We start from the raw sequence: 20,203 nt of genomic DNA on the forward strand, positions 1-20,203 counted from the left end.
GGAAGGTAGGAAGATGGAAAGATTGAAGGAGGGGGAGATTCTCAGTGGGATAGATTAGCACAATGACTACAGTAATGAGCTCAAGTGTGTGAGAGACAGTAGGGATGGCCCAGGATAGAACAGAATTCAGAGTCATTCTGAACTCCTAAGGTGGTTATGAGTCATACTCAACTTGATGGCACTAAGGACAGCAACAACAACTAGTTTTATATCTTTTTTTGAATTATCTATTTATGATCTTTCCATGTTCATTTATTATACATTTTTCTTCTCCACATGTATTTATTTTTATATTTTAAACATTTAAATTCTGTATCTTATGATATTTTACCTTTTTGTTACTTTAAGATTTGATTGTGCTGGTTTTTTAATAAGCAATTTTCCATTTTTTGAGGAGTCAGATCCATCATTCTTTTCTTCTGTGATTATTATGATTACTAAACTTGAGCAACTATCATTTCTTCAAAGACCCGGTAATTAACTATTTCTATTCCATTTTAAAATGACACCTTTTGTTTCTATTGGAAAAATAATTTGGTAATTTACAAAGGAGCAAGAAAGATAATGTTTTGATCCTTTTTTTAGTAAAACTTAGCTGTGGATCACATTGACAACAGATGCAAACATACTTTTATTAATATATTTATCACAGTATTTGTACAAACAGGATAGAGCAGGGTTTAGGGCTGTTGTCGCTATGACAAACGACTGTACTGCACATAACAACAACAACATTTGTACAAAAGGATACTTTTTATACTTTCAGTTTGCTTTTAATAAAATGTCTTTTCTTATTTGGAATTAACACATTACATATTCTTTTCCTGTAACAAATTACCATAAATGTATTTCCAGATAACAGACTTTATTAGTGTTCCAGCCATTATAAATCCATAATGACTTAGGGAGTTACAATCACAGTATCAGCTCGACTGGTTTTGTGGGAGAATGTGTTCCTCGTTTCTCCCAGCTTTTTAGAGGCTGCCAACATTCCTCAATTCTGACTGCATCATTTTAGTCTCTGCTCACATCATCATGTCACTTTATCTTGCTTTGACTTGATCTGTGCCTTTTCTATAAGGACCATTGTGATTACATAAGACAGATTGGGTAAAATGGATAATCTCTCTCCCTCAAGATAATTGGTTAAACTACATCTGAAAAATTCCCTTTTGCCATAGAAGATAATACCTACAGACTTTAAGAATTCAGGTGTGATTAAATTTGAGTGTCAATTATTAAAATCTCTGGATTTAAAAAAAAAAGTTTAAACCACTTATTTTTATAGTGACACAAAGAACACAAAGATGCTAAAAATAAAATATACAATGGAAAAGATTTATTTCTAAGATATATGAACAATTATACTAAGAGGACAATGTAGAGAAAACAGAAAGACAAAATACTGCACAGTCATAGGAGCAATGATTTTATAAATTACAACCTAACTTGGGAGGGACTAGAGAGCATTATGCTGAGTGAACTAACTCAGTCCCACAAGGATAAATACTATATAAACCATTATTGTAGAATGAGTATGAGGATCCGAGGGGGGAGGGTGAAAGCAGGATGGGAGGGAGGACTGTGTGTTTAATCATAGATTCACACAATTTGATGGGGTTTAGTGAAGGAAGGAAATGGGAAATATTTGGTGTAAAAAACAATGTTATTAAAACTTTTTTAATAAACCAGGATTCTTTCCATTCCTAGTGACTCTCCACTGATATTTCTGAGCTTATGAAGCTTTATGGGAGGAGACAGTCTGTCTTTCTTCCATGGAGTGGTTAGTGAATTTGCACTTCCAGCCTTTTAGCTAGTAGTCCAGCATGTAATGCACTATACCACTAAAGCTCTTTAATAAAAAATAAGAACAACATAAATTCAATTTAATTTTTCTAGGAAAATAAAAATTTTAAACATTTTTCACTTCTATTTCACCAAAGTAGCAATGTAGTCAATTAATTTAGTAACAAGATTGCCTATGGCTCTATTTAATTTCACACATTCATCAGAATTGTCTTCATCCAGTCTCCTGTATGTCAGATGAAGTTTCAGAATCCTTGCCTCCAAGAAGCAGCCTGGTTTAATCCTCTCCAAGATGAACCTGTTCACTTTCTTAGCAGTCCATGGTATATTCAACTCTTCTCCAGCACCACAGTTCAAAGGCGTCAACTCTCCTTCTGTCCTCCCTAGTCATTGTTCAGCTCTTTGATGCATAGCAAGTGATTGCAAAGACCATGGCTTGTATTTGGAGCACCTTAGTCTCCAGACTGACACCATTGCTCTTCAGTACTTTGGAGAGGTCCCTAACAGCAGACTTTCCCAACGCAATATGTCTTTTATTTTCCTGGCTGCTGGTGAGTGCTAAGAGTGTTGATTGTGGAGCCATGCAAACTAAAGCTGTTAACAATTTCAATTACTTCACCATCCATCCTGATGCTTCCAATTTGCCCAGTGGTGAGAACCATTCCTCGGAGAAGAACGTCATGCTTGGTAGGGTGGAGGGACAGTACAGGAGATGAAGACCCTCTATGAGGTGGATTGATTGAGTGACTGGGGAAATGAGGGTAGGTGTGTCAGAGACTGTGAGATTGGTACAGGAGAGAGCAGGGTTTAGGTTGTACCTGTTATACATAGGGTCACTATGAGTTGCAGGTTACTTGACACCACATAACAACAAGTCTCTTGTAAATTATTTTCTTGAGATTAAACACCTTATAGAATAATTGACTGTGTATCTGGAAGGAGATTGTTGATCTTCCTTTCATGGAATAGCTGGATTTGACCTATGACCTAAAATCTCTTGGGTTAGTAGCACAGCTCCTTAATACTAGGCTACCAGAGCTCCCTTTTTCATTAATTAGTCCTAATAATTACTAGTTAATGCCACTGAAAAACTTTACATCTTATGGTGAAGTTAGGCTTTTGTTTTAAAGCAGCCTCTTGCTTTCAACTGAGAATAAACTATTTTCCTAGAGTAAATGTTACAAAACTGGTTTGTAATGTCAAGCTTTATGCTTTTCATTTCAAATTTTCCAAGATTTACTTAGAAGAACACTTCCTGCAAAATTTTATTGCATTTCAAGGTATTTGAGAAGTGAAATCTGAAGCCATATTGTGAAATCACCAAGCTTTTTCAATAATACCCACCACATTTGAATGTTTGGAAAAAGTAAGCATTTCGTGGTGCCAACACTGAGGAATTGTTTGCAAAGTCCTTTGGTGCATATCAATCTGAGTGTTCTTATTTCATTTTCATAAAGCATTAGATTAGGAATTAGTTTTATATAGGATGATATAGTTAAATAAGCTAACTATAAACCACCCAGTTTTTAGTCATAATACCTACCTCCATTTGCAATTCTTGATACTAAATCTGGAAGGAATAATTTCATGGAAAGACAAATTCTCACATAAGGGTGTTTGTATAAACAAGGAGTCACCCACTTACTATAGGGTCTCAAAATGATACATTCCTTTCTCTTCCTGTTTACTAAACAAAGTCCTTGCCAGTAGAAGGAATACATCATCTTTACTATTTCTATATGAAAATATTTAATTAAAATGTTTTGGATTATTTAATGTTTAACAAACTCTACTTCTGTTCTTGGGTGGCCAGTTCGTTGTGGAAGGAGAAAGCAATTATAGTAACACACTTAAATAGCACTATCTGTTTTCACATTTTCCACTTTCCTTATGTGAATTTGACTGTGGGTGGTACATATGAAAGCTGATTTGAGCTGTAACCAAAGAATGCCAGTAAGAAAGAAGGGAAAGATCAGGGAGAAGTGATAAGGAGGAGAGCAGTCCTAAAGCAAATTTATGTAATCTCAACGTGAGGTGGTAAATAAGGTATTCTAGTGGGAAAAGGAGGAACATCTAAAAGTATAATTAGTGACTATATGAATGGTGAAGCCGTTTTCAAAAAGGGAAATCAGTTTAGAGGCAAACTATTGAATTCACCTTAGGACATTTTAATTTGAAGGGAGAGATTACCCATATTTCTCCCACAGAGCAGCTGGTGGATATGAACCATGAACCTTTATATTGGCAGCATAATTCCTTACCATTCTTGCTGTTATTGTCATGAGCCATCGAGTCATCCCAAACTAAGAGTGATCATATTTATAATAACTCTGAACCCTGTCCTATTCTGAGCCAGTCTCACAGGCTCTGACACACCCTCATTACCCCAGTTACAATGTCAATCCATCTCATCCAGGGTCTTCCTCTCCTGCTCTGTCCCTCTCTTTCCCAGCATGATGAATCTTTTTCTAAGGGCCAGTCCCCCTGGCAACATGCCCAAAGTATGTGAGACAGAGCTTCATAATCCTCCGACCTTAACAGTCCTCCATGGAAAAACCTTGTTTCATCTTGTCCAGGGCAGACCTGTTTGTTCTCCTGGCACTTCATGGTGTGTACAATACTCTTCTCCAGCACCACAAAGTGCCACTAAGCCGTCAGATTTTCCTTACTACACACCCATCAGACTTCCCAAGAAAATGCAGTTTAATGCCGATCTTTAAAAAAACAAAACAAAACAAAACAAAAAAACCCCTGGGCTAAGGGCAGGGTCAACACTGTAACTAATGGTTAACTCCACAATGAGGGATTTATCTTTCACTGCTCCACAAATTGCTTGTCTGTCAGATACTCCTCTAAATCTGAACATTCAGATTAAGACAGACTAGGAAAAAGGATTGGCCATCCACTTCTGAAATAGCAGGCCTCTGAAAACCCTATGCATAACAGAACACACGCAGACTAACAGAAAGGGCAACCTAGGTAGAACTTTCAAGTATGGAAATACAAAGGAAAAGGAACAGTTGTAAGCAGACCCTAGTGATTGGCACATGGAATGTGAGAACCATGAATGCAGGAAAATTAGAAATTGTTAAGAAAGAAATGGAACGCATAAATATTGACATATTAGGCATTGGAGAGATGAGATGGACGGGCATGGGGCATTTTGAGTCAGATGACCATATGATATATTACTCTGGAGATGAAAAGACAAGGAAAAATGGGGTTGCCTTTATAGTTAAAAAAGTAATTTCTAGATCCATCTTGAAGTACAACATTTTGAGTGGCAGGATTATATCCATATGCTTACAAGGAAGTCCAGTGAATACCACTATCATTTAGATATATGCACCAACAACCAGAGCCAAAGAAGAAGAAATAGATGATTTCTACCAACTCTTACAGTCGGAGATAGATCGAACATGCAATCAAGATGCATTGATAATAATGGGTGACTGGAATGCAAAAGTTGGGAACAGAGAAGAATCAGTAGTTGGAAAACATGGGCTTGGTGACAGAAATGAAGCTGGAGATAGAATGATTGAATTTTGTACAATCAATGACTTATTCATTGCAAATACATTTTATAAGAGACATAAACGCAGGTTATACACATGGATTTCACCTGATGGTATGCATAGGAATCAGATCGACTACATCTGTGGAAGGAACCGCTGGAGAAGCTCAATATCAGCTGTGAAAACTAAGCCAGGGGCTGATTGTGGAACAGATATCTCACCAGCTACTCATATGCAAGTTCAAGCTGAAACTGAGGAAGATGACAATTCTAGAGTCATAAAAATCTAATTGGTAGGTGCAACGTGCAGAAATACCTCTAGTGAGGAAAGAATCTTGTTGAGGAAAGGATCATATCGTTTATAAGAAGTTTAAAGAAATAGAGGGGGAAAGAGCCAAAAGAAATAGGGGAAATATAGCGCCCTCCTAATGTCCAACTAACTGAAAGGTGGTTTGAATCCACTAGTTTGAGTTGCTCCATGGAAAAAAGATGAGAAGATGAGCCATTTCCCCTCCATTCCAGTAAATATTCACAGACATGCAAATGAGATGGCAGGTACTATGAGTCAGAGTCAACTCCATAGCAGTGGTTTGAAAAGGCTTCATAGGGAAAACTCCTGGTGGTCTGTTTCTATAAAGATTATAGCTTCTGATACAGAGTGGTCAATGATACTTCTCATATAGTCTTGATATCGTTTGCCTCATCTCCACATTTATCATCATTGACATGATTCTATCTTATTATTTCTTTTTTATGCTTTAAACAGCTACCAGGAACTTCCTTCCTCCAAATAAATGTAACAAAATGTCAGTGCCAATGGTGATGCAAGTGAGATCAGGAACTCTGAAGAAAATGGACCATTTTCACTGAAAATCACTAGGCAACAAAAGGTAAATAAGTATGAGATAAGACACTCCTAAAAGACGAAAACAATGTAAATGTGGGGTGTGTGTGTGTGTGTACTCCGAGGTAGGAAGAATGTTGGATGAAAAATGTAAAGAAAGATAGTCACATAACTGGAATTCTTCATCAAAAAATCATGCCAACAATAACTCTGTTTGTGTCAACCTACTCAGGAACAGATATTTTCTATTTAATCTTCTAATAATCTTTTCATTGCATTAAGTTGATTCTCTGCTACTCATGATAATCAACAATTAGAACAGTTAAATTATTCAAGTTCTCAAAGATACTAAAAGATAGAGCTGGCTTTGAGCACACATTGTACAAATTCACTCACAGAGCTGTGTCAGAAAGATCTCTGGGTCAATTGGGTCAATTCATATAATATACTCCAATCAAGATCTGCATTCTGAAAAGAAACAAGAGGTCCCAGATAAAGTTAGAACAACTTCAAAATAATCTTTTGTTTAAAACGTGCTAAATGAGTGACCTTCTACTTTTGTCATTCACATCCCATAGGAAATACTAAATTCATCAAATTTTAAAAATTATTTCTGGAAACTGTATTTTTGAATTTGTTTCTAATTCACCATTTACAATACTTTCCCATGTTAAAAACATAGATATTTACTGGTCTCAAATTGGCCTTCATTCATTTGTCAACTTTAAGTCTTGCTAATATAAGCAAAACCGAAAATACTAACTCATTGTTACTGAGTCAATTCTGATTGAGACCCTCCCTGTAGAAAAGAGCAGAGCTGCCCCATTTGGTGCAAGGCTGTAAGAATTTGTGGAAGTATAGTGCCACATTTTTCTTCTGTATGTTTTCCTAGTGGGCTTCAACTGCCAACCTTTTGGCTATTAGTTGAACAATTAACCACTAGAACACTATTAATCACAGCCAAATAACAAAATTCCACTTGTTGTTGTTATGTGCCATCGAGTCACTTGAGACTCATAGCAACCCTATGTACAAGAGCTCTATACGCCTTTCTATCCTGTGCCAATCTAGCCATCTCAAACACACTTATTCCCACCTTCCTAGTCACAGAATCGATCCATCTCATCAAAGGTCTTCCTCTCCTTCGCCGCCCCTCCACTCTCCCAAACATGATGTCCCTCTCCAAGGACCAGTCCCTCCTTGCAACATGCCCAAACTAAGTCAGACAAAGCTTCAGAATCCTTGACTCCAAGGAACATTCTGGCTTCACCCTCTCCAGGACAAACCTGTTTGTTTTCTTGGCAGTCCATGGTATATTCAATACTGTTCTCCAGCACCGCAGCTCAAAGGCATCAATTCTCTTTCTATCAACCCTAGTCACTGTCCAACTCTCTGATGCATACATAGCACATAATGACAATACTCTTAACTACTTAATGAAGAAAGAAATAGAAGACTGAGTTGTTTTCCAGTTTCCACAAATATAATTGACATATCACTGATGTACACTGAAGAAATAAACTTTTTAAAAGTAACGTGTTGGAATATGGTAACATTTTCAACCTATTTTTAAAATTTTAATTATTCTGATTTTATCCTTTCTCTTATATTTGGCCAAATGTTTCCAACTCTGTCACTAGCTGAATCCAAGCTACTTCCAGTTCAGATCTGTTAAGATGAAGCCAGAAAGGGAAAACAAAACAACACTACATAAGAGAAACTCAACTTCAACTATCTGTGATAGCCTTAGTAATGAAAGATACGGTAAATCAAATGGTGAACAGTGAATTAACTCAGAGTTTAGGAGCGTAAAGAAGACTGTACCACCCAAGACAAAGAATGAACCAGCAAACAATTTTTCCAAAGACCCAAAGTCATAGCTTTCTGGGAAAAACTAAAATTGAGATAGAAAATACATGACAGGAATATGAAGTTCATTTAGGACAGGAGATTTAACCTTGCTTTGTTGGTAAAACACACAACAAAAAACTGAGAGAGAAGATGTTAGTTATAAAAAAAAAAAGAGAGAGAGAGACAAAGATGTCTGTGTCCTAATCTCCAGGATCTGTGAATGTATTTCTTAAGGAAGTGAAAGAAGTTTCACTTACAGCTAGAGTAAATTAATGATCTTGGCATAAGTATATTATTCTGGATTATCTGATCTTCCTGATGTAATCATAATGTACCTTATAAGTGAGAGGCAGGGAGATAAGAAACATAGAAGGAGATCGGATGACAGAAGAGGGAGCCAAAGACAGAAAGCAACTGATACCATCAAAGATTGAGAGAGGAAGGACAATTAAGGACTGCAATCAACAGAATCCAGAAAGGTATGGAAATAGATTTTCACCTTGAACGTCCAAAGAAACACAGCTCTGTTGATACCATAAATTCAGACTAGTGAGATCAATTTTGGACTTATAGCCCACAAATATTCAAGACAATAAATTTGTTTTCTTTTAATACATTAAGTTTGTAGGCATTTGCTACAGCAGCAAATGAAAAACTAGCAGAAAATTAAACACTAAGATGTCTCTCCACATTCTCTGGTTCAGTCTTTTTTATCAACAGCTCAAATTCATCAAACCTACACAAAATATTAGCTTTGTCCACTTTGAATCAGATAATTGCGTGGCATACAATGCTGGGAATGAAAAACAGAAGAATGGTTTTGTGTAATAAAAAAAAAAGTCATTGGATCCACAATCAACACTCTTGATACCAGTTGTCAGGAAATAAGTAGACGTATTGCCCTGGGAAAGTCTATTGTTAGAGACCTCTCCAAATTATTGAAGAGTGACAATGTCGATTTGAGGACTAAGGTGTGTCTGATTCAGGTCATGGTCTTTTTTATCACTTGCTATGCATCTGAGAGTCGGACAATGAATAAGGATGAGAGAAGAATTGATGCTTCTGAAATGTGGTGCTGGAGAAGAGTACTGAACATCCCATGAACTGCCAAAAGAACAAATATGTCTTGGAGAAAGTGTCATCAGAATGCTCTTCAGAGGCAAAGATGATAAAGCTTCATCTCACATACTTCAGGCATTGTTGTTAGGTGAGGCTATGCCTTGGAGAAAGACATGATACTTGGAAAGACAGAGGTGAAGGAGAGGAAGACCCAAAATCAGGTGGATTGACACAGTGACTGTCACAATGGGCTCTAGTGTGTCAGGAAGGGTGAGGATGGCACAGGAAAGGACAAGGTTGTTTATAGGGTTATTATGGGTTGTACTTTACTTGATAGGACCACACAACACACATGATCCAATCAAAACTTCCTAAGAATCAGCCTGACTCTATCTGCAGAAGGAATTGTTAGAGAAATTAAAAATCACTCAGTCTAGGAGTTGACAATAGAACACACCATCATGTGAACGTTCAAACTGAGACTGAAGAAAATGTAAAACAAGTCCATAAGAACCTAAATATGATCCGGGCTGAAAGCTGAGAATACCAGAAGAAAATCTATTTGTCCTTTGTTGATTATGCAAAGGAATTTGACTATGTAAATCATAACAAATTATGGCTAATACTGAGAAGAATGGGAATACTAGAACACTTAATAATACTCCTATAAAACTTATACCTAGACAAGAGGCTGCTGTGTGAACAGAACAGGGTAACACTACATGATTGAAAATAAAGAGAGAAGTGCATCAGGGTGCATCCTCTCTCCAAACCTATTCAATCTGTATGCTGAGCAAATTATTTGAGAAGCTGGACTCTATGAAGAAGGATGTGGCATCAGGGTTGGAGGAAGACTCATCAATAACCTACATTATATAAATTACAGCCTTGCTTGCTGAAGGTGAAGAGGACTTGAAGGGCTTGCTGCAGAAGATTAAAGAATAGAGCTTTCAATATGAATTGTACCTCAACATCAGGAAAACAAAAATTCTCACCATTGGAACAATAGGCAACATCATGGCTGTTGTTTTGTTGTTGTTATGAGCCATGAAGTTGATTGTGGCTCATAACGACCTTATGCACAATAGCTCTAAACCCTGTCCTACCCTGATGTCTCTGAGACTGTTACCCCCAGTGCCCCAGTTACTGTGCTAATCCATCTCCTCCAGGGCCTTTTCTCTTTTACTGTCCCTCCATTCTTCAAATCATGATGTTCTTCTCCAAGGACTGGTCCTCCTGGAAACATGGCCAATGTATGTGAGAATGAACTTCAAAATCCTTGCTTCCCTTTGAAACAGGAAAAGGGTTTTATCCTGTCCAGGACAAACTTGTTCATTTTTGTGGCAGTGCATGGTTCAATACTCTTCTCCATCATCACAACTCAAAGCCATCAATTCTTCACTGTCACCCTTAGTCATTGTTCAGCTCTATGGATGCATGACAAGCAATTGACATGGACCAGGTGCACCTTAGGTTCCAGAGTGACATCATTGCTCTTTAGAACTCTAGAAAAGCTTCTGACAGTAAATTTTATTAATGCAATTAATTATTTTTTATTTCCTGACTGCCAACCAAGCTGAAATTGTTAACAACTTTAATCTCTTTTCCATTTATCATGGTGCTGCCAAATGGCTCAGTGATGCAATCTTTGTCTTCTTTTTTTTGTCATTCTTCTTTTTAATGATAAAAATTTCAATTACATAAAAGATATGGAAAATAAAATAGTATCCAAATATAAAGTTTGTTGAATTTAAACATTCTATTTTTCATTTCTTGTATGTTTGAATCTATTGTTGAATGTTTCTTTTGTGTGTCTGAATTAATTTATTCTTTTTGTTTGTTTGTTTGAATTTTTTTAATTATTATTAAATTTTATTAGTTTTAATGAAAATTTACAGAGATTTTCGGTTCTCATTCATTCATTGTTGCACTGTTTTCTCTACCCTCCCTCCCAGTTCGTTCTTCTTGCCCCCCTGAATGTCTGTTTTAATTGTCCAGTTGCCACAGTGCTTGTCAAAGCCAGTTCTGATTAACCTCCTCTGTCAGTGTGTCCTTTGCCATTCCCTATCACTCCTCCCTGAGAGAGACTTCACCCTGATTCATAAGGAAAAGGGGATGGTGTATTCTCTTAGCTACTTCCTGCTGTAAAGGGACGCTGTGGGTTTCAGGGTGAAGATCTTCTCTCACTACTCTAAAGGGCCCCTTTGGCAGTAGGACACGTTTCAATCCATATTGAAGACTGCAGTCCTTGACGTTCTGCAGCAAGTGTTCAAGTTCTCTTCAGTTTTGGGAAATAAGGTTGTGTAATCTGCATGATGCTCCACGGCACATAACAACAACAATCTGCATAACACAGGTTGTTGATGAGTCTTTCTCTAATCTTCATGCCTCATTCTTCCTCATAAAGTCCAGCCTCCAGAATGATACTTTCCACATGTAGATTGAAAAGGTATGGTGACAGAACACATCCTTCCTGCACCTGTTTCCTAATTTTGAGCCATGAAGTGTTTCCTTGCTCTATTCTGACATCATGATAGAACGAGAAATGATTGAAACTGTCAACAATTCATTTTATAATATCCTTAGTACCAGTAGTCAGGAAATCAGGAGACATAATGCATTGTGAAAGTCTGTAGTCAGTACCTCTCCAAATTATTGAGGAACAATGATATCAGTTTGAAGAGTCAGGTACATCTGTTTCAGGTCATGGTCTTTTCAATCACTTGCTTGTGTCTGAGAGCTGAGATATGAACAAGGATGATGAGGAAGAATTGATGTCTTTGAGCTGTGGTGTAGAAGAGTACTGAATATCCCATGGACTATCAAAACCACAAACGGATATGTCCTGGAGAAGGTACAGCCAGAGTACTTCTTGAAGACAAAGATTATTAAGCTTCCTCTCACATACTTTTGGCATGTCACTAAGAAATGCTGTTCCTTAGACAGGGACATCATGTTTCCAAAGGTCAGAGAAAGAGAAGATCCCCAACCAGAAGAATTGGCACAGTGACTGCAGCAATGGGCTCAAGCATGTCAGAAATGCAAGTGATGACACAGAATAGGACACAGTTCAGACCTGTTGTTCATAGGGTATTTGACTCGATGACATCCAAGAACAACCACCAAAATCTAGAGAGCAAAAATATAGCCTGGGAACATAGTTTCCTGCATCCAGAGAATTGGCTATAAAAGAGAAAGGGATGCTTCTGACCCCTCCCACCCATTGTTTTCTATTTAGGTTTTTATATTGTCAAATGTAAGTTTTCTCTGGTCCAGGACCATCCTCATGTTTGTATTCTCTCCTAATGACATTATTGTTCACAAATAAATAATCCTGGTCTCTATTTGCCACAAGTATCTTTCTGAATGGCTATTTCAAATCCTCACTTTAATTTGAATTTATTTAAAAGTAAACATGTCAAGAATTGACCTATGACTTTCCCTCGGAATAGTTGCAGGTAGAGATAAATCAAGCTTGGAAGCATAAATATATTTCATCTTCCCCTCCACTCTTTTTCATTACTCAGGATTCCTTCTCTTCACCATCTTCTATCTCAAGGCAGAAAAGAAACCTTGAATTAATTCTTACTCTTGATCACCTTTATATCATTTTGATTTTGAATCCCTAATTCTTAAGCATCCAGAAACTGACAAAATGCAAATATCCAAAGCCAGCTGGGCTCCTGCATGGATTGATCTATCCTGAGTTCTATTTTTCTCTTAAGTCATACTTTCCCTCCTTCTTTGCTCCCTATCCACACTGGTCACCTTTCTCCTCAAACAGGTAATTGGCATCATCTCAAACTGAATGTCTGTGTGCATCTTGGAATGGAACATACTCTACATCTCCTTCTCATAGATAAATCCTACTCCTGCAGAATTTATAATCCCGACAGTGTGGACGTTTATCAGAGCAATGTTCACTTATTTATCTACAGGAATGAATCTAATCCTCTACAGAAGTTGCATCCACTTCCTAAATAACATGGAAACTCTATGAACTTTGATAAAGCTTCAGGTCTTTTGTTCACAGGGTTGCTATGAGATGTGCTCAACTTGATGGCAATCAACCACCACCACTACAACAGTGTAAAATGAAAAAGTCTAAGTGTCCATATAATAACATATATTAAACATTAAATTCTACATTTATTTATGAGATTTGCTTGATTAATATACCCCGAATATCCATGTTGTGTTGTAAGATCCATGAAGGAGGAGATAATGTTTCTTAGCACTTATCCCTTTATCTTAACTATCAAAAAATAAATGATGACTGAAATAATAAATAGGAATATCAGTTCTGAGTGTGCAAACAGACCTTGTTGTTAGGTGCCATCTAGTTGGGTACAACCAGTAGAGATCCTATGAGTAACAAGTTTGAGTTCCAACCTATCCCATGCTGTTGTTGTTGTGTGGACTATGGAGTTGGAATCAATCCATAGCTGACACTGGCAGGTTTTCAGAAGCAGTTAATCACACAGGAGGAGATTACCTGCTCTTCTCCCACAGAGCAGCTGGTGGCCTCGAACGCCTTCGGGATTGCAGTGCAGCTTCTTTAGGCCACCAGAACTCCCTTATCCTTAGCTATCCTCATCATTTCTGAGGTTCTTGAGGGTCTTTTGCTTTCACTTTCTTTGATGTCCATCTATATCCAAGGAACAGTCTCTTCTAGCAGCAACAGGGCCAAAGTATAAGAAAAAAAGCTTTGACATCTTTGCTTCCAAGAAACTTTCTGACTGTACACTCTCCAGGGTAAGTATTCTTTTGAAAACTCATGAGCTAATAGGCAAGAACTCTTCCACTGTCTTCATTCATTGTCCAGTTTTTGCATGCATAGCAAAGGCTTGAAAAGACTATGACCTGAATCCGGTACACCTCAGTCTTCAAATTTACATCATTACTCTTCAGTAATTTGGACAGGTCCCTAACATAAACTTTCACTATGCACTATATCTGATTTCTTGACTATTGGTACCAAGGGTATTGATTATGGGTCCAGGTATGATGAAATTGTTGGCAATTTTTACCTTTCTCCATCTATCATGATGCTGCCTATCTGTCTAGAGGTGAAGATTTTTATCTTCTTGATGTTGAGACACAATTCATATTGAAGGTTGTAGTATTTGATCTTCTACATTAAGCATTTAAAGTCTTCCTCAATTTAAATGTGCAAGGGAGCAAGGCTATGTTGCCTGCATAATGTAGATTGTTGTTGAGTCTTGCTTCAATCCTGATGCCACGTTCTTCTTCAAAGAGTCCAGCTGCTCAAATGATTTGCTCAACATACAGATTGCACAGGTATGGAGAAAGGATACAATTCTGGCACACACTTTTCTTGATTTTAAACTATATCATGTTTCTTTGATCTTTTTGAACATTTGCTTCTTGGTCTAGATATAGGTTTCATATGAACATAATTAAGTGTTTAGGGTTCCCTTTCTTCTCAATGTTAGCCACACAGTCAAATTTGCTATGATCCACACAGTCAAATACCTTTGCAAAGTCAATAAAACACCAATACACATTCTTTTAGTATTCTCTGCTTCCAGCTAGGATCCATCTGACATTAGCAATGGTATTCCTGGTCCCATATCCTCTTCTAAATCCAGCATAAATTTCTGGACGTTTTCCTCTCAATGTACTCTCTAGCAATTTTGAATGCTCTTCAGTAATATTTTGTGTGCACGTGACATTAACAATAAAAAAATGTCTTGGAGAAAGTGCAGCCATGGTACTTCCAGGGGTAAGATGACAAAGCTTTGTTTGTCATACTTTGAAGACATACGTAGCTAGGTAAGGCTATTCCTTGAAAAAGGACCTCAGACTTGGAAAGACAGAGGATCATTGAAGTATAGGAAGACCTCCAACAAGATAGGTTGGTACAATGACTTTAGCAATGGTCTCTATTGTGCCAGAGATTATAAGGATGACACAGGATAGGGCAGGGTTTAATTCTATTGTTCATAGAGTTGCTGTGAGTTATACTCAACTTGATGGCACCTAATAAAAAACAGAGGGGTTAATATTACTGCCTAGTTTCTCATTTAGTGTCAATGAATGAGTGCTTATTAAGTATGAGAAAATTTTAAAAAGAATCACCCAAAATTTTACTAGATATATAAAATTCCATCATTAATGAGCCATATTCAAAAGAAAATAACTTGTCTTTATTAATATCAAGAGCCATGTGAGAACTTCATATAACTGAGGGACAAAGAGAAGTGTTTCTAAAATATGGAAAAGCAAGTATCAAGAATGAGTGTAGTGAAAAATCACTATTTAAGAATTTTAGTAAGATTATGATTCATTGTTATGGATTGGATTGTGTCCCCCAAAATATATTTTAAAAAGTCCTAATGTGACTGTTAATATGTTGCTCTTTGTGGGTATAGAGTTTTTTGAAGATAATGGAGGAGCTCTAGCAATGTAGTGGATAAGCTACTCATCTGCTAACCAAAAATTCAACATAGTGTAAGCTCATAGGGCCTCACAAAAAGTAAAATCTATCAATCTGCTTCCAAAACATTGCAGGGCAGTCCTACTTTGTCCTACAGAATTCTATGATCCAGAATCAATTATACAACAATAAAGATGTTTTTAGAAGCGCTGAAGATAGTACCAGTTACATCATACTAGAATAAAACAGATTCTAGTCCTAATCTCTTTTGAGTGATGCTTTTTATAACGAGAGAGCGCAGAGATGGAAGCTGACTCACATGAGTGTGGCAAGCGGTAGGTGCCATGAGAAGATGCATCCACAAGCAAAGGAAGGCAAGGACGGACTAGGGCCACCAGAAACTAGAAGATATGCATAGAATGATAGTGTTTCAAAGTACTCAGCAGCTTTTAACACAATTGATACACTGAATTCAGACATCCAACCTGGAGAGTTGTGGGAAAATAAACTTCCGTTCTTTAATGCTGTCACTGTGTGGTATTTTATATAAGAATCCTATTGCTAGGACTAGTTGTGTCAGCTCCAACACACAGTAACCTTGGGTAGCAATAGAACAAAACCTGCCCAACTTGTGGTAATTTGTCAAAGAAACTAGTCAATCAGTCATTGTTGTTGAGTAGGAACTGACTAATAGCCAGCCCTCCAGCAGGTTTTCAGAGGCTGTAAATCATATGGGATGAGACTGCCATCTTTCTCTTCAAGCTCTTGGTGAATTCGAACAGCTGGAGTGTTCTAATGGCTTTCCTAACCATTGAATTTTGCTTTGTCATATGGATGGGTGGGAATATGTGTGTTGGGGAATGTTGGGAAGGAAGGGAGGGCCTTTGGCCAGGACAGATCGCCTAGCTCCAAATAAGTGAAAGCCTTCCAATGGCCTTTAATACGGGGTAGAGAAAGCTCTCCAGTATTTGGCCGTATCAACTTGAGAAAGCTTGCCACCTGGGAAGACAGCTGCCTCATATGTTGAGCTGGGAGTAGTCTATATGAGGCTGAGATTCGCCTATCCAATCCGCATGTCCCACTACTGCAAGCTCACCCTATCCTGCCTTCCTGTTTACTTGTTTATATATAAGTGCACTGCAGGCCCCAATAAAGTTAAGCTGGATCAACTCTCTGAACGTCTCCCAGAGTGATATGACTCCGTCAGTCTTACCCCCATCAGGGTGTTGCTGTTCATTGCTGGAGAACGAACAGTGGCATATGGGAATATGGTGTGTTAGCCTATCCACAAGGGGATTGGCTAGTTTCACAAATTCATAAAGGAATTGGCTAGTCTCACCATTAAATTGAACAGATAAAGCAGCAGAATAGGAAAAGCTCACCACCAGCAAATGAGAAGCAAGAGATTGTAATGCCTCCAGAGATTCTTGCACCAGGCAGACTAGAGCCTACAGGGGTAACAGCCATAGCAGCCACAACAGAAAACTAGAGATCTGACATGAGACAGAGTGAATCTTGGGATGGCTATGGCATTGAGCCAGAGCTAAGAGCCTTTGCCCACGTTTGTTGGAAGTCTGAGGGCAGAATTTAGGGGAGTGCCAGTATTGGCAGCACTGATAACTTTGTAAACGGGCCTAAAGCCACGCGTTTTAACCTAAGGCACCCAGGAGCACATTTTTAAGCTGTCCTAACTGTATTCTGCTACTAATCTGGGTTATAGTCTTTTCCCTCTTTCAATATCGTTTAATATCGTTTTGTGTGGTCTGTGAGCCACATTGGATTTTGGACCCAGTAAAGCAGTAAAATTAGTGTTGATATGATTAAAAGAGGTCTGAGACCATAAGGGACATGTCTGATCTCATTGGAATTGGTTTTGTACTGATGTTGTTAACAGGGACCATTCCCCTTTGTGAAGCTGATAAAGGTCAGATATGGCCTTTCCCACATAGCATTTGGTCTCTTTATATAGTCAATCATTACTGTTGAATCGGAACTGACTTATAGCTGATCCTCCAGTAGAGACCATAAATCACATGGAATGAGATTCCCTGTATTTCTCCCTCAAAGTTTCTGGTGAATTCAGTCTTCTAGAGAAGTGTGCCTTCTCAGCTCACAGCATAGCTCTTTATGGACTACACCACCAGAGCTCCCTACAGCAGCCACTGCAATTTAATCTCTGCAGAACAGTTGAGTGCTAGTATCTAGTTGGCTTGATAACACAAAGGCTGAGCCTCTCTCAGGTCTGAATTTGACAGCAGCTGTGAGGGAGAAATATGGGTAATCTTCTGACACCTGAGATACCTGATAAAGAGTTGCTGTGAGTCAAAACTGACTTAATGGTAGTGAGTTTGAGGTCTAAACAAATAAATGAGAGAAGTTGGCTAAGGAGAGTATAATTGAAATTTTTGAAAGAATCTTTAAATAAAACAGAAAATTATGGAAATAGACACTGAAGGAAGAAGAGTGTTGCAGCAAAGTTGATTTTGAGCTGTTATTAAATTGACATTTATTCCTAGTGACACTACATACAACACAACAAAATGTTTCCCAGTCTGCTACCATTCTTCTTGTTATTGCTGTTTAAAACCATTACTACTGCCACTGTATCAATCCATTTTACTAAGAGACTCTATTTTGTTGATTCCCTACTTTACTAAACATGATGTTCTTCATGATCAGTTTCTCTTGACAATATACATTTATGGACAATATACATGAAGTATGAGAGACAAAATATTTTTGTGTCTGCATCCAAAGAACATTCTGACCATATATCTCCTTTTGAATCATGTCACACTAGCAAATGAGGGATTCATGTGAATTGACTCCATTTGCATCATTAAGGTGACTTGTTTTTAAAGAGGTAACACTACTTTTTTAGTTTTATTTTTAGTGACTTCCAAGCTGAAGGATTCATCTTTCAGAACTACACCTAACTGTGTTCTCTTTTTATTGATAAGGTTTCTATTGGATAATTTTTGAAACAGATCTCGTGACTTTTCTTTCTGGTCTAAGATGGAGGCTCCATTGAAACTTGTCCAATACCAGTAGTAACCCTGTTGGACTTTGGCATCAATTTTAACTCAAGGCAACAAACAAGCCACCACAGGCCAAGAAATTGACAGAGGCATAGTATGTAACATAAGTAAAACTGGGCTGCAGTAAAATTTTGTATGCATTACTGCCATTAATCCCAGAAAATCAATGCTGTAAGAGGTATTATGCCAAAACAAACTGCTGTTTTCAGGGAAGAAAGGCCACAGATCCATACATCTCACATTTAGTGGAAAGCTTCCTGTGTGCCAAGCACCATTCTAGACACATTATGAATACTAAATCCTTCAGTAGGAATTCATTATTACTAATATCCTTAGTAATATTACTATAGACAGAGAAATGAAAGCATAGAGACATTAAAAGGAACTTGTCTAAGTTGACACTGAAGATAAAGAAACTTCTGTGCTCTTCATCACAAAGTCACTTGTCTATGCCGTCAAGAAGCTGATAGTATTTTAAGCGAGGTGAAAATGTAAGTAACAAGGTTCAAGGTAAAAAAAAACAAAGAACAAAACTATTTGTTTTGTGTTGTGTTGTTGTTAGATGCCTTCCAGTCAACTCATAGTGACTCTATTCTATGAACAGCAGACCAGAACATTGTCCTATACTGCACTGTATCTTGACCTGTGCAAGGCTCAAGTCCACTCTTGCAGCTACTATGTCAATCTTGCTGTTTTAGGGGTAATAATTCTAATAAAAACAATTCTATTCCCAATCGAAGTTGTGCTCTGTTAAATACATTAAAGCAATAATTGAACAAGTAGAACTCATTTATTTTTTCTTAAGTGTTTTAAATATCAAAAGAAGAAAATAAACAAAAGCATTTGTAATTTATTCATACTTAGAGACTGAAAAAGAAAATTCAATATCACAAATAATTAACCTCACTTAACAAACAAAATTCTTCAGCTTGATAGTGAATTTTATTTTCTTTGGAGAGTTTACTTATCCAGCAGAGAAACAGGCATTTTGACAAGCGGAGTGTTTAATATTGTCTTTGGAATCTGTCAACATTCAACCAAAAAAAATGAAGTACTGTTTTAAAAGGAGACTGAGTTCCTATAATAACATTTTTAGTTCTGTTATCACCAAATAACTTCTCACTGTGTCGTGGGAAATTCCATTTTAAGGGAACTGATGATTAAATAATTGGATATGAAGAGATTCAGGGCTTGAAATTTGTCTTGCTCTTCTAGCTTAAAGCTTAGTTTCTTCTCTTCTTTTCTCACACAACTTTCATTTTCTTTGTGACTAAAAATTAATGACTGTATCAAATGTATTTTCTTTTTTTTAAAATAAAAATAAACTCGAGAAAAATATTTATGTACCATGACATCAAATAATAACATGTATGCAATTTTAATTACAGTTACAAAACACTATAAGAATATAAAACAATTATAATACAAAAGACAATACAAGAAACAATGAGACCTAACCATATAAAACAATAGTCCCTGTTCATGAATGAGAAGATTCAACATTGTGAGGAATGTGTCTCTGTGTTTCATTGACTATGCAAAGGCATTTGATTGTGTGGATCATAACAAACTGTGGCTGACTCTAAGAATGGGAATCCCAGAACGCTTGATCGTGCTAATGTGAAACCTGTATTTGGACCAGGAGGTAGTCGTCAGAAGAGAGCAAGGGAACACTGCATGGCTCAAAATTG

Source organism: Elephantulus edwardii, unplaced genomic scaffold (genome assembly GCF_000299155.1).
Source record: "Elephantulus edwardii isolate Elephantulus edwardi_28Jun2011 unplaced genomic scaffold, EleEdw1.0 scaffold00034, whole genome shotgun sequence".
Taxonomy (NCBI): Eukaryota; Metazoa; Chordata; class Mammalia; order Macroscelidea; family Macroscelididae; genus Elephantulus; species Elephantulus edwardii.